At 46.1% G+C, this 16118-nt stretch overlaps 1 pseudogene; it reads left to right on the top strand.

The window, feature by feature from the left end:
- Positions 1–12077: 12077 nt before the first annotated feature.
- Positions 12078–12902, top strand: LOC132225592 (solute carrier family 25 member 36-like; annotated as a pseudogene).
- Positions 12903–16118: the final 3216 nt, after the last annotated feature.

Here is a 16118-nt window from a genome sequence, read left to right as displayed (position 1 = left end):
ACTAAGGCAACCCATCTGGGCAGGAAAAAAGGGCACATGTAGAAGACTGAGCTCTAAAATGTATAGATGTTGCTAAGACAGGCAGCTTGCAGATAACCAATCTCAAAGCAGTGATGTGTAGAGCCAATCCCAAGAATGTTACTAAGGCAATTTTTTAAAAATAATCTATCAGAACCCAGGAAAGCATTTATTTACTCCTACACAAAGAAGCACACTTCCATTTTCCCCTTTCTCTCTGACACACTGGGTTGCTGGCTCTCTTGTGGCAGGCGACATGCTCCCCTGTGTCCATGTGGCTTATGGCCAGATGGGACTCCACACATGCACTAATGGACTTTAATTAGCTTGGATGCTAAACTACACCTGGCCATAATATGGAACAGAAGTTCTGGATACTGACCTGCTTTTAGCTTTCCTAGAACTCCAGCTGCACCTTTCCAGGAGTGGCTTAAGAGGCATGGATCTTGGGGACCCAAAACAAAGAGCTTCACTGGTAACCCACTTTGGGTCTCCTTTCTGCTGTCCCTTTCAGCAGGGAGTCATCTGTCTTCCAGTAAACTTTGTTTCTTTTAACCATTTTTGTCTGTGAATTCATTCTTCAATTTTGTGAGACAATGAACTCAGACCCAAACAGAAATTTTGGCATCATCACCTGTACTTTGCTTATTAAAGTGCGCACACACACACACACACACACACACACACATACACAAGTACCTGTCATTTCAGCCTAAGTGGGCTTTTTTGAGAACAGCACAGAATTACATCTGTGGACTAGACAGCTGTTGCAGAGTCAAGGGCAACTCTAGCAACCAAAGGAGAGGAATGGTATTTTATGAAGAGAAAGGAAGGTTTGGAGGGGCTGTTTAGAATGAAAGGCTGTGGATAACAGTTCAGAGAGATGATCTTTTTTATTGCTGTGTTCTTAGAACATTTGATTTCTTGTAGGAGACTGAGTATCTCCATTCCTGGCATGAACTATAATGGATGATTTATATTTGTTGAAAATTCTGTTGGGGAATGTCATTGACAATTTTTCTGTTATTGATCTTTTTTGGGACTATGAGAGATCTTTCCCTCCTGCCTCTTGCTGCATTATTGTGAAGTTTCCCTTTGTTAATTTTCACATTGCCTTTGACTCAGATCTTTCCTCAAAGCAAATCAAGAGTCATGTGTCCTTCATTTGTCACCTTTTGTCCCAAAGTGCCAGAAAGAACCTGTTCTAGGTGTCATGTCCTTGTTGGAGGGAAATTGCACAGATTAGAAACCAAATGTGGTAATATCTGAATAACAAGGAAGAATAGAAGGCGCTATACATCCATAGTATTAGAATGATGAGCACTAGAGATAAACTCCTTATTGGGGACATCCTATACTGATAAAAGAGAAAAATGGTAATTGGCGTACGACCGATACCTTTTTCATTGGCTAATCAGTGAGATATGCAAATTAACTGCCAACTTAGATGGTAGTTAACCGCCAAAAAAGATGGCGGCTAATTTGCATATTGCAGGCAGGATGGTACAGCGCCATCAGAGAGTGGGTTGGGGGTGTGAGTGCCAGCGGTCGCCCGGGACCCGATCACGCGGGGCCGGTGGGGTGGCTGCAGCGTCCACCCGCACTCACGCCGCCAACCCGCGAGAGTGGGTTGGGGGCGTGAGTGCCAGCGGTCGCCCAGGACCCTATCACATGGGCCGGCAGGGCAACTCGCCCCCAACCCGCTCTCCCGCCCAGCAGGGGACCCTCATTTCCCCCATCACTGGTTCTGCCCCCAGCCCAGGCCTGATGTCAGAGGCATCAGGCCTGGGCTGGGGTGAAGGCCTGAGGGCTCCCAGTATGTGAGAGGGGGCAGGCTGGGCTGAGGGACACTCCCCCCCACACACACCCAGTGCACGAATTTCGTGCACTGGGCCCCTAGTTTTTAAATAAAGATTTTGCAGGGAAAATCATGGAATCAAACATAATCTGACAATTCCAAGTTGTATGATGGTTCTACATCAGAAATATACACCTGAAGGTAACTAATTGGGCAAATATATATTGACACTTATTACTGTTTAGGGAAGAATGTCCTCCCTAAAGAAGGAAACCTGTAGTCTTGTATGTCTCCTGAAAAATCTCCTCTTACAGCAGTGATGAAAGCAGCTATGTGGCAGTGAATATTGCTACAACAAACTGAAAAAAATCAATTGAGCGAATAAAAAGCACAGTTCAGAAATAAATATGAAGAAATATCTGATGAATTTTCAGAAAATTTCAAAGATATTTCAAAACAGCATTGTGATTTCAAAAGAACAATGAAAAAAATCATGCTGTGTAAGAAGAATAAAAAGAATCTATATGAGCACAGAATAGTAATTCAGGAAGCACAGATTCAGGTAGCAAGCCAAATTGTGCTTCAAAATAGAACAAGGCAAGTGAAATATTTAAAAGTGAAAACCACAAGGGCTTCTTCATTTAGGTCCTTCATGTAAATGAAGTATGATACTGGGTCCATTATGCAAACAAGGAATTCTGGTCCATTAAAAAATGCGAATTTCAAGGGCAGAATACTAATTGTCAGGTTACTGTTAGGTTTGATTAAATAAATGAATCAATATCCCCTTCCCTGGGAACTGAACTTTAGGCCACTTCATACCCTGAGAAAACATTCCACTGCTAAGTCCATTATCTCTCCCCTCCAGAGTTTCCCAGAATCTGGACCTGCACCGAGAATTCTCCTCCCAGAAAAATCCCAACTAGAGTCCTTTAAAAATCTCTGACCCCCTGTCCCTGGATGCTGGGCACCATTTTGACACTCAGCCCATCTGGTATCCATATGACCTAATCCTATATGATAAAAGCCAAATATACAAATCGACCACATGGAGGAATGACTGGATGCTATGATGCTCACTGACTACTAGGGGCATACACTTAATGCAGGAGCTGCTCCTAGCCCACAGGCCCCAGGCCAGCCAAGGCAGGTGCCAGCACCCCCTGCATTGTCCCACCGGTTGCAGTGCAGAGGGAGGCGACCAGATGTAGTGGTGAAGGTTGGGGCCGGCAAGCGAGCGGCACCAGGCCAGCAAGGTGGGTGCCAGCAGGGACCCCTCATTGCCTTGCTAGTCACCCCACAGATCAGCCCTGATTGCCGGCCAGGCCTAGGGACACTACCCATGAATGAATTTCTGTACTGGGCCTTTAGTAAATGTATAATCCTTTAACACTTTGGCATAATGCCAGTAACCATAGTAAGAAAGAACATAGTTAGGAGATAATCTCACAGTTAACGTAAAAGTTCAAAGGTTGATGGGTGGGATATGCATATGGCAGACCTCTTTGTCACCTCTGGCTCTATTTTAATTCCCTTGACATAAATTATTTTATCTTGGCAATTTTTGTTCACAGAATCAAACATGTTATCAATAATATAGTCTGTTTTAGCAACAGCAATTAGACAAATAAAAATAAAAGGCATCCAGATTGGAAAGAAGGTAGTTAAAACTGCCATTATTTTTAGATGACAAACACTAGATATAAAGAACCCCAAAGAACACCAAAACTACTAGAACTAATAAATATATTCAGAAAAGTAGAAGGATACATAATTTTCAAAAATTGATTGAATTTTTATACACCAATAATGAACTATCAGAACTAGAAATTAAGAAAATAATTCCATTTATAATTGTATAAAAGGTACATAGGATCAAATTTAACCAAGGATGTAAAACATACTTGAAGAAGAAAGAAATGGAAGAAGATACAAATAAATGGAAGCGTATACCATGCACATAGATACAAAGAATTAACATCATTAAATAGCCACACTATCCAAATGAAACCAGACAACCAATGGGTCCAGGCTGGCTGTCACTATTTGAGCCAAATAAGCAGAAATAGCATTGAATCATATAGGAGTGATTATTCCAATAATGCTGACAGTATAAAAGACCAGGAGGTTATCCACAAAAATCTGCTCTGAATCTTCCTTCAGCCCTCCATAAGTCCATTGTTTATATTGGGTACAAGGACAAAGATTACATGAGAATGTGGGCAAAAGGGATAAGAATAGGTAAAATGGTTACAAATTACAAGCAATGTGGGTAATGTGGCCTGGGAGTTTTCAAAAGGCAGGGGGCATCAGGGACTCCATTGTTTCCTTTCCTCAACAAGGTTGTTAATCTTTCCATGATAATAATCAGCTCCTGAGGGTGGAAACATTTTCAGGTGAGCTCCTGTATGACTCCAGCCAGTTTAGAATGTGCCTTCTTTAATCAGAACCAAACAATCACAGTTAACAGAGCATGATTAATACTTCTCATAATTATTTCTTATGACTAATAGCTAGTTCGAAATATTCTATTTCTGCTCCTAACTCAAAAACAAACTATGATTCAGTGATGTCCCTATGAAAATACCAATGGAATATTTCACAAAACTACAACAAATACTTTTTAAAAAATGGAGTCACAAAAGACTAAAATAGTCTCAAATATGAAACTACCCTATAAGGATATAATAATCAAAACAGCATGATCCTGGCATCAAAATAGCACGCAGCCTACTGCTCAGTCATTTGGTCATCCCTCACTAACCCCCCTGCTGGCCTGGTCATAGGCAGCCATCTTGTGAAGGCATGAGGGTTAATTTGCATATTACCTCTATTTAAGAACTTAATTCCAAAATTGATAAATAACTCATACAACTCAACCCTGAAAAAGGCCCAAACAATCTAATTTAAAATTAGGCAGAGGACCTAAACAGACACCTCTCGAGAGAGGACACAAATAATCTATATATATATATATATATATATATATATATATATATATATATATATATATATATATATATATATATATATATATATATATATAAAACCCAAGTGACCAGAACAACAGAATGACCAGAATGACCAGAACAACTGGTCACTATGACAGGCACTATGGTGGCCAACTGGCCTGATTGGGGCCCTGGCACTGATAAGGCAACACTCAGCTTCTCCCAATTGGGACACAGGCCCCACCACCACCCTGGAGCACCAGCCCACTAAATTACAGCCAATGCTGCTGAGACCCCATGGTGCAAAATGCGGCCCAGCCCAGCCCAGCCCGGAAATAGTGCCTGTGGAACTGGGTAATGACATCAAGTAGCAACGCCCAGTTTCCTCTCCCTAGCAACAGGCCATCTACACTAATAAAAGAGAAACATGTAAATTGGCATCAATCTGCTACACTCACCAGCCTATTGGATGAGTATGCAAATTAGCCCAACAAAAATGGCAGTTAATTTGCATACATAGGCACCCAGCGGGATGGGTCCTGGGAACATCATTGGCATCCAGGTCACTCTGGGGTGGGCCCTGTGCGGCCTAGGAAGGGCCTGAGCCAGGGAACTTCTGGACAGGGGTGGAGCTGGCCATTGGAGCTGCGGGGGGGCCCCTGCCCAAGCCTAAAACCTCAGCCAGAGGTGTCAGACCTGGGCAGGGGGTGGAGCCGGCGATCAGGGGAGATGGAGGTCCCCTGCCCAGACCTGAAGCCTGGGCCAGAGGTGTCAGACCTGGGCGGGAGGCAGAGCCAGCAATCAGAGGGGTCTGGGGGGGTCCCCTGCATCAGGCTTGGGTGAGGGGCTGATCAGGCGATCGGTGATCGAAGGGTGATGGGGGTCGACACCTCTGGCTGAGGTGTCAGGTCTGGGCAGGGAGCCGAGCCTGTGATCGGTGTGAACTACAGAGAAAACACCTTTTCTGACTGCTCATTGGCTAAACTCCCTGTATGCCACTGGTAATATTCTTAGTAATTTGGTTAGTAAGAATCCAAAAAGGTGACCTAGGATTTTTTACCACACTCTTGTCAAAAAAAAATGAAGGTCCACTGCTGGAGGGCTAAAAAATGTCATATCCTGCTCTAGCTCATTTGGCTCAGTGGATAATGCCTCAGCCTGCTGACTGCAGGGTAGGTTTAATTCTAACCAAGAGCATGTACCTAGGTTGCAGGCTCCTCTCTGGCAGGGGCCCAGGTAAGGGCTCATGCAGGAGGCAACCAATCAAAGTGTTCCTCTCATTTTGATGTTTCTCTCTGTCTTTCCCTTTCTCTTCCACATTCTCTAAAAATCAATGGAAACATATCCTCAGGTGAGGATAAAAAAGGAAGAAAGAAAGAAAGAAAGAAAGAAAGAAAGAAAGAAAGAAAGAAAGAAAGAAAGAAAGAAAGAAAGAAAGAAAGAAAGAAAGAAAGAAAGAAAGAAATGCCATATCCTATGAAAGACACATTTTGAAAATGCCTAAAGAAAGTTGTCATTCTTTCATGGTGAAGGGACTGGAGTCTGTGTTGATAAAAATACCTTGGTGGATGTGGTGACTGGCAGTGGCTGCAGCAGTGGGGTGATGGGGCTGGTGCCTTCTCCTGATCAGCCCAGTTGCCTCTCACAAAGGGAGGCAAGACTGCAGCTTAGGCCCCCTCCCCAACCCAAGAGAAGCAGGGAGTGGGCCTAAGCCGTCAGTAGGGCATCCCCTAAGGGCCCCCAGTATGTGAGAGGGGGCAGGCTGGGCTGAGAGACACCCCCCAGTACATGAATTTCATGCACCAGGCCACAAGTTTAACAAAAAACAGCACCACCGACCTGGGCCCACAAAGCAACACTCACTTTACCCAAGTGAGACACGGGCCCCACCATCACCCTGAAGTGACATCCCACCAGAGTGCAGCTGACACTGCTGAGACCCCATGGCACAAAATGCGACCCACAGCCCAGACAACTCAGAAACGGTGACTGTGAGTGCCGAGTAATGAGGTCACATAGCAGCACTAAGCTTCTTCAGGCTAGCGATTAGCCTCTTTGCAGTTTCATAAGCCCAGGAACATGACTTGCTTTATAGCCAGGTGCAAACATTTCACACTTTAACAAATGTCTGTGAAGCATTTTCCTGTGCCTCATCTCATTTGATCCTTTCAGAAGTCCTGGAGCAGGTAGGTAGGAGACTCAGTGGAATCCTATTTTCTTTTCATTAGCCAGAAAATGGAGATTTAAAAAGCTTAGAAACTTGACCCGACTGAAAAGAAGTAAGAAATGGTGGGCCTTGAAAATGACTTCAAGTTTATGAATGCAGAATATAGTCAAACATTGCTGCAGTGAAATAATTTACCCTTTGTTTTCTCTATGTGATCTATAATAATAATCTGCTTTGTGTTTATATTTACTGCTGTGCTGCTGACAAGTGCTGCTGACAATTACCTGAAAGAGAAGTTGGGGTGCTTCACTGGGTTGGAAAAAGTTTAGCTACATCAGAAAGCAGGTCTAATGAAGCAAGTTTATTCTATAATTCTATCTAATAATAGAGAAACATGGTAATTAACTGTAACTTCCCTACCCTTCCCATTGGCTAATCAGCGAGATATGCAAATTAACTGCCAACCAAGATGGCGGGGGGGGGGTGGCAGCCACGCAGCTGAAGTGAACATGAGGCTTGCTTGCTCCAGTGACAGAGGAAGCCAAGGTTCCCCGCCTGCCGCAGCCCAGCTCTGTGCTCCAGATGCAACAATGTTGCAATTATAGAAGCTAAACAAACCCAGGTACCTGCTTTCTGCCAGCCACAGGCTCAGAGCTGGAGCCAGCTCTCAGCTCCAGTGACAGCTATAGAAGGTAAATAAATCCCAGAGAAAAAAAAAGAGAGAGGCTGGGAGCTTTAGTCGCCCGCCAGCCTGAAAACGGCCCTCAGCCCCTCATCCAGACTGGCCAGGCACCCCAGTGGGGACCCCCACCATGAAGGGGGTGTGACCAGCTGCACACAGCCATCATCCCCTCATCCAGGCTGGCCAGGCACCCAAGCGGGACCCCCACCCTGATCCAGATCACCCTTCCGGGCAAACCAGCCAGCCCCCACCATGCACCAGGCCTCTATCCTATATAGTAAAAGGGTAATATGCAAACTGACCCTAACAGTAGAAAGACTGGGAATGACTGGTCACTATGACACACACTGATCACCAGGGGGCAGAAACTCAATGCAGGAACTGCCCTCTGGTGGTCAGTGCGCTCTCACGGGGGGGGGGGGGGAGCTCTGCTCAGCCACAAGCGAGGCTGATGGCTGCCAGTGCAGCGGTGGTGGTGGGAGCCTCTCCTGCCTCCTCAGCAGCGCTAAGGATGTCCGACTGCAGTTTAGGCCTGCTCCCCACTTGCAAGTGGACATCCCCCGAGGGTTGCCGGGCTGCCAGAGGGATGTCTGATTGCCATCTTAGGCCCAATCCCCCGGGGAGCAGGCCTAAGCCAGCAGGTGGTCATCCCCTGAGGGGTCCCAGACTGCGAGAGGGCACAGGCCAGGCTGAGGGACCCCTCCTCCCCCCACCGAGTGCACAAAGTTTTGTGCACTGGGCCTCTATCCTATCTAATAAAAGAGAAAAATGGTAATTGGCGTACAACGATACCCTTTTCATTGGCTAATCAGGGCTATATGCAAATTAACTGCCAACTAAGATTGGCAGTTAACTGCCAACTAAGATTGGCAGTTAACTGCCAACAAGATGGCGGTTAATTTGCATATGTAGGCACAATGCAGGGAGGCGAAAGGGAAAGCAGGAAGAAGCCCCCTGCCACTGACAGTGATTGGAAACCCGGGGGGAGCTAAGAGCTGGGGGGCATGGCAAAGGCGGCCCTGGGGCCGCCTTTGCCCTGCCCCCCAGCCATGATCGGAGAATCAGGTGCCTTTGCCGCCCTGGCCAGTGATAGCAGGAAGTAGGGGTGGTGCCAGCGATGGGAGCTGGGCACGGTCGAAGCTGGCAGTCCTGGGAGCTAGGGGTCCCTTGCCTGGGCCTAAAACGAAGCCCACGATCGTGGGGCAACTGCAGCTGCGGGTCTCCGCTGCCCGGGCCGGACGCCTCAGCCGGAGGCCTCAGGCCTGGTCAAGGGGCCGATCCAGTGATTGGTGATCGGAGGGTGATGAGGGTCAACTCCTCTGGCCGAGGCATCAGGCCTGGGTGGGGGGTGGAGCCAGGGATTGGGGGGATATGATGGTCCCCTTGCCCAGGCCTGAAGCCTGGGTCAGAGGCGTCAGGCTTGGGCAGGGGGTGGAGCAAGCGATCAGAGGGAGATGGGGGTCCCCTGCCCAGGCATGATTCCTGGGCCAGAGGCCTCAGGCCTGGGCAGGGACCAGAGCCAGTGATCAGGGGGATATGGGGGTCCCCTGTCCAAGCCTGACACCTCTGGCGGAGGCGTCAGGCCTGGGGGAGGGGCCGATCAGGTGATCGGAGGGTGATGGGGGTCTACGCCTCTGGCCGAGGCATCAGGCCTGGGCTGGGGGCAGAACCAGTGATGGGGGGAAATGAGGGTCCCCTGCCCAGGCCTGACGCCTCTGTCAGAGGCGTCAGGCCTGGGCAAGGGGCCGATCCTGCGATTGGAGGGTGATGGGGGTCAACGTCTGAGGGCTCCCAGTATGTGAGAGGGGGCAGGCTGGGCTGAGGGAAACTCCCCCCCACCCCCCCCCCCACACACACCCAGTGCACGAATTTCATGCACCGGGCCCCTAGTTATATAATAAAAGCCTAGGTGGCGTGATGACCTCATGGAGCAGTTAGGCGTCAGTCAGGCCAGCCTGGGAGTGGTTAGGGGTTGGTCAAGCTGGCTGCCACCAGATAGCCAGCAGGGAAGGGCATTTGGGAGTGATCAGGCCTGCAGAGGAGGGCAGTTTGGGGGGACCAGGCTTGCAGGGGAGGGCAGTTGGGGTTATCAGGCTGGCAGAGGAGGGCAGTTTGGGGGGACCAGGGCTGCAGGGGAGGGCAGTTGTGGACAATCAGGCAAGCAGGGGAGAGCAGTTGTGGATGATCAGGCTGGCAGGGGAAAGCAGTTGAGCATGATCAGATCAGAAGGAGAGGGCAGTTGAAGGCAATCAGGCTGGCAGGGGAGCAGTTAGGCGTCAATCAGGCCAGCCTGGGAGTGGTTAGGGGGTGGTCAAGCTGGCAGGCAGAAGCAGTTAGGGACAATCGTCCTGGATTATGAGAGGGATTTCAAACTGCCCTGAAGGATTGGGCCTAAACTGGCAGTCGGATATCCCTCAAGCTTCCCTGATTGAAGAGGGTGCAGGCCGGGCTGAGGGACACCTTTCCTTGTGCACAAATTTTGTACACCAGCCTCTAGTATATATCCTATCTAATAAAAGAGAAACATGGTAATTGGCATACGACCACTACCCTTCCCATTGGCTAATCAGGGCAATATGCAAATTAACTGCCAGCCAAGATGGCGGCCGGCAGCCAGGCAGCTTGAAACTAACATGAAGCTTGCTTGCTTCAGTGACAGAGGACTCCAACGTTCCCCGCCTGCCGCTGCAGGCCTCTGACCTGCAACTCTAAGCAACTATGTAACAAATATAGAAGCTAAACAAAACCCCAGAAACCTGCTTTAGTCCTGGGCTTCAGCCAGCAGGATCACAACATTGTAAGCAAAGGCCAGAAACCTACTTTCAGCAGTGGAGGCCTAAGAGCTGGAGCCAAACCTCAGAGCTAAAGCTGGCCCAGAATAGAAAAAAAAAAAAAAGAAAAAAGGAGTGGTTGGGAGCTTCAGTCACCCCCAGCCTGAAAACAGCCCTCAGCCCCTCACCCAGACTGGCCAGGCACCCCAGTGGGGAACCCCACCCTGATCCAGGACACCCTTCAGGGCAAACCAGCCAGCCCCACCCATGCACCAGGCCTCTATCCTATATAGTAAAAGGGTAATATGCCTCCCAGCACCGGGATCAGCGGACCCGAGAGGCCTCCCGGCACTGGGATCAGTGTGACGGGGGCAGCGCCCAAACCCCCTGATCGCCCTGCGGCTCTGTGTGTGACAGGGGCCGGGGCCACAACCCTCCAGCCGCCACACGGGCCCTGCTCTGTGTGTGACGGGGTAGAGCCATAACCTCCCCATCGGCCCTGCCCTGAGTGTGAGAGTGACGGCGCCCCAACACCCTGATCAGCCCTGCTCTGTGGGTGATAGAGGGCAGCACCCCAAACCCCTGATGGGCCCTGCTCTGTGCATGACAGGGGGCAGCGCCCCAACCCCCTGATTGGCCCTGCTCTGTGAGTGACAGGGTACAGAGCCCCAACCCCCCTGATAGGCCCTGCTCTGTGAGTGACAGGGGGCAGTGCCCAAACCCCTGATTGGCCCTGCTCTGTGTGTGACAGGGGGTGGTGCCGCAACCTCCCAATCGGCCCTACCCTGAGCGTGACTGAGGGTGGCATCGCAACCTCCCGATTGCCCTGGTCTGTGCATGACAGGGGGCGGCACCCCAACTCCCCAATCAGCCCTGCTCTGAGCCCAACCAGGGGCTGCACCTAGGGATTGGGCCTGCCCTCTGCCACCCGGAAGCAGGCCTAAGCCAGCAGGTCGTTATCTCCCAAGGGGTCCCAGACTGTGAGAGGGCACAGGCCGGGCTGAAGGACCTTCCCCCTCCCCCAGTGCACAAATTTTTGTGCACCGGGCCTCTAGTATATATATAAAAGCCTAAGCCACCATTAGGACTGGTTGACTGAATGACTGATGCTCACTGATAAAATGTTAGGTTAATCTCAATGCAGGAGCTGCTTCCTGTTGGTTATTATGCTCCCACAGCCAACCTCCCTGGGCCAGCCATCCTCCTGTAGTCTCTCCCTTCTGGCTGGCTGGGCCCCAGTGGGCCCCAATCAGGACATATGAAAAGATACTCAAAGTCACTAATTATCATAAAGTGAAGCAAATTAGAACCATTATGAGATGTTGCATCAGATCTGTCAGAATGGCTATCATCCATAAATCAAAATATACATGCTGCTGAAGCAGACTCAAGCATAAAGAGTGGGCTGGGTTAGGGGTTTGGGTGAAGAGGTGAAGGGATTAAGAAGTACAAATTGAGCCCCCAGCCCTCTCACCTTCTCTCCAGCCCTGTCATAAGCACCTGGCTAGAGCGGGAGATGGCACCACTCCTGGCTGCTGGGAGGGAGCCACTGGCGACTTTCTGCAAATGTGCCTCTGCCAGCTTTTCGTGGTCACCTTGAGTCATTGTGCAGTTTCAGTGCCATCCCAGCCTTTGCAGTAGTCTGGGTCTGCTTTCCACCTCAGCGCCAGGAGGACATGCGGGAGAGAGAATGAGCCAGAGGAATATGCTGGCACATCTGTTTGTCGGGAGATATGGTGGACCCTGGGAGCTACTCTGACGTGCCCACTGGAAGTTGTAAAAACATGGCTAGTCACATTTTCTGATGCCTTATATCTCTGAAGTTCAGCTGAACACCATGGCTGGAGCCAGTGTCCACCGAGTAATATCTCCTGGACTGCTTCATTGCCTGAAGGTGATCTTGGAGAAGGAAGGGTCTTGTTCTATGTTTAGAGGATTAGGCCCGAATTTAGTGGAAGTGGCTCCTCCAGAGCAATATATTTTGTGCTTATTCAAACTGCAAGAAAAAATTGAATGATGTATTTGATCTTGATTCTACCCAGGCACACATGATTTCAGCTGCAATGGCAGGCATTTACTGTACATTTCTCCTGAGAAAAGTCTAAGATCATATCATCTCATGCTTCCCATATGCAGGTCACTTCCTGTAGAAATATGGACTAACAAACCTTGTTTTACCTCAATTACTGCAACCAACCCTATTTGGCATATAAAGACTTGATTACAACTTGATGCAAGAAACCATGGGAAAAAGAAAATGGGCGCCTTTCAATGTGTTTCTAATGTGTATCAGACAGACTTAGAGGATTATATAGGGGTATGTCTGCTTCATATGCTGGAATATCAGAGAGTTATCCATTTTGTTATTTATGAAAGGATTAAGCAAAAATTACTGGAATATAAGATTGCTTCAACAATGGAAAATGATGAAGAGTCTGTAAAAGAAGCATCACATTTTGTGGGAATGATGCTGGCTGCTGACACCTTGAAAACTTGTGCTACAGGCCGGGGGTAGGTAGGGGGGTGACAGTTAGGGGTGACCAGGCCAACAGGCAGATGAGCAGTTAGGAGCCAGCAGTCCCGGATTGTGAAAGACTGCAGGCTGGGCTAAGGGGAAACCCCCTCCCATGCATGAATTTTGTGCACTGGGCCTCTAGTATTTTTTATAATAAAGTAAAATAGAGAAAAGAGCATGTAAATAAAACCAGAAATAAGAAAAATACATTTATAGTATTGTACATATTAAAAGATATTTGTATATAAGCATATCTATGCAAGTCAAACCATGTTGTCCAAGGGTTAACTGTATACTAGGTGAAATAAGCCAGACACAAAAAATATTTATTATATGATTTTACTTATAAGGAGGCTCATAGAATAGTCAAATTTATAGAGACAGAAAGTAGTGGTTACCATAAGTTAGAGTTTGGGAAGGTAAGTGGAAGTAAAAAAATTTGTTTTAAAAAATGGGTGGACATCTCTAATACTTTTTTTTTATTGTTTAAAGTATTACATTGTTCTCCTTTCCCCCCATTGACACCTCCTAGCCACCCCCACTCCCGAGGACAAGACCCCACTGCCCCAGTGTGAATATCCATTGGTTATGCTAATATACATGCATACAAGTCTTTTGGTTGGTCTCTTACTCCCTCTTTTCCCCTCCTCCTCCCACCCCTCATACTACACACACACCTTCCCTCTAAGGTTGGACAGTCTTTTTGATGCTTCTCAGTCTCTGGATTTATTTTTGTTCACCAGTTTACTTGTTCATTGTATTCCACAAATGAGTGAGATCATGAGATATTTATCTTTCTCCAACTGGCTTATTTTGGGTAGCATAATGCTCTCCAGGTCCATCCATGCTGTTGCAAATGATAGAAGTTCCTTCCTTTTCATAGCAGCATTCCATTGTGTAGATGTACCACAGTTTTCTAATCCACTCATCTGATGAGCACTTAAGTTGTTTCAAAATCTTAGCTCTTGTAAATAGTGCTACTATGAACATAGGGGTGCTATATTCTTTTTGATTGGTCTTTCTGATTTCTTGGGATATATTTCTAGAAGTGGGGTTACTGGGTCAAATGGAAGTTCCATTTTTAGTTTTTTAGGAAACTTCATACTGTTTTCCACAGTGGTTGCACCAGTCTGCATTCCCACCAGCATTGCAGAAGGGTTCCTTTTTCTCCACATCCTCCCCAGCTTTGCTGTTTTTTGATTTGTTGATGATAACCATTCTGACAGGTGCAGGTGTGAGGTGGTACCTCATTGTCCATTTGATTTGCATCTCTCAGATGATTAGTGACTATGAGCATGTTTTCATATGTCTCTTGGCCTTCTGTATGTCCTCTTTCAAAAAGTGTTTATTTAGGTCCTTTGCCCATTTTTTGATTAAATTGCTAATCTTCCTTTTGTTGAGTTTCATGAGTTCCCTGTAAATGTTGGAGATTAAACCTTTATCAGAGATAACATTGGCAAATATGTTCTCCCATGTAGTGGGCTTTCTTTTTGTATTGTTGATGGTTTCTTTTTTTGTGCAGAAGCTTTTTTATTTTGCTGTAGTCCCATTTGTTTATTTTCTCTTTAGTTTTCATTGCCCTGGGTGCTATTATTAGTAAAGATATTGCTAAAACATAAGTCTGATATTTTGCTGCCTATGGATTCTTCTAAGTCTTTTTGGTTTCCTGTCTTATATTTAAGTCCTTTATCCATTTTGAGTTTATTTTTGTGTACATTATACGTTGGGGATAGTTTCATTTTTTTGCATGTATCTGTCCCATTTTCCCAACACCATTTATTGAAGAGACTGTCTTGACTCCATTGTATGTTCTTGCCTCCTTTGTAAAATATTAATTGAGGATAATGACTTGGTCGATTTCTGGGTTCTCTGTTCTTTTCCACTGGTCTAAATGTCTGTTCTTGTGCCAGTACCTGGCAGTTTTGAGTACAGTGGCTTGGTAATATAGCTTGATATCTGATATTTTAATCCCTCTAACTTTGTTCTTCTTTCTCAGGATTGCTGAAGCTATTCTGTTTTTTTGTTTGTTTGTTTATCCCAGATGAATTTTTGGAGAGTTTGTTTCAGGTCTGTGAAATATTTCATTGGTATTTTAATGGGGATTGCATTAAATCTATAGATTCCTTTGGGTAGTATGGACATTTTAATGATGTTGGTTCTACCAGTGCATGAACACAATATATTCTTCCATTTGTTTATATCTTTCTCTATTCCTTTTTTCAATGTCCTGTAGTTTTCCAAGTACAGGTCTTTTACCTCCTTAGTTTAGTCCTAGGTATCTTTTTTTTTTTGTAAATAGGATTTTTTTTTTTACTTTCTTTTTCTGCGAGTTCATTATTGGTGTATATATATAAAAATACATAGATTTCTGGGAGTTAATTTTGTATTCTGATACATTGCCAAATTCTTTTATTAAGTGTAATAGATTTTTGATGGAGTATTTAGTGTTTTCTATGTACAATATCATGTCATCTGTGAATAATGACAGCTCTACCTCCTTTTTTCCCCATTTGGATGCCTTTTACTTCTTCTTCTTGTCTGATCACTATGACTTACACTTCTACTACTATGTCGAACAGGAGTGGTGAATGTGGGCATCTTTGTCTTGTTCCTGTTCTTAGGCGAAATGATTTTAGCTTTTGCCCATTGAGTATGATGTTGGCTGTCGGTTTGTCATATAAAGCTTTTATTATGTTGAGCTATGATTCCACTATTGACACTTTGCTGAGAGTTTTTATTAAGAAATGATGTTGGATTTTGTCAAATGTTTTTTCCTGCATCAATTGGTATGATTATGTGATTTTTGTCTCTCAATTTTTTAAAAAAATTTTCCCTTTCTTTGTTGATTAAGGTATTACATATGTGTCCTTATCCCCTTATTGCCACCTCCTCCCTGCTCATGCCCTCACTTCCCTGGTGTCTGTGTCCATTAGTTATGCTTATATTCATGCATACAAGTCCTTTGGTTGCTCTTCCCTAATCCCTACCCTCCCTTATCTTCCTTCTGAGGTTTGAACATCTGATTGATGCTTCTCTGTCTCTGTTTTTATTCATTGGTTTATGTTGTTCATTATAATTTATTTATAGGTGATGTATCACTTTTATTTATATTGCACCAGCCTTTATCCCTGGAATAAATCCCACTTGGTCATGTTATATGATATTTATAATGTAATGCTTGATCTGATTTGCTAGAATTTTGTTCAGGATTTTAGC

Source organism: Myotis daubentonii, chromosome Y (assembly GCF_963259705.1).
Source record: "Myotis daubentonii chromosome Y, mMyoDau2.1, whole genome shotgun sequence".
Classification (NCBI taxonomy): Eukaryota; Metazoa; Chordata; class Mammalia; order Chiroptera; family Vespertilionidae; genus Myotis; species Myotis daubentonii.
This window is presented reverse-complemented; position numbering and strand designations above follow the sequence as displayed.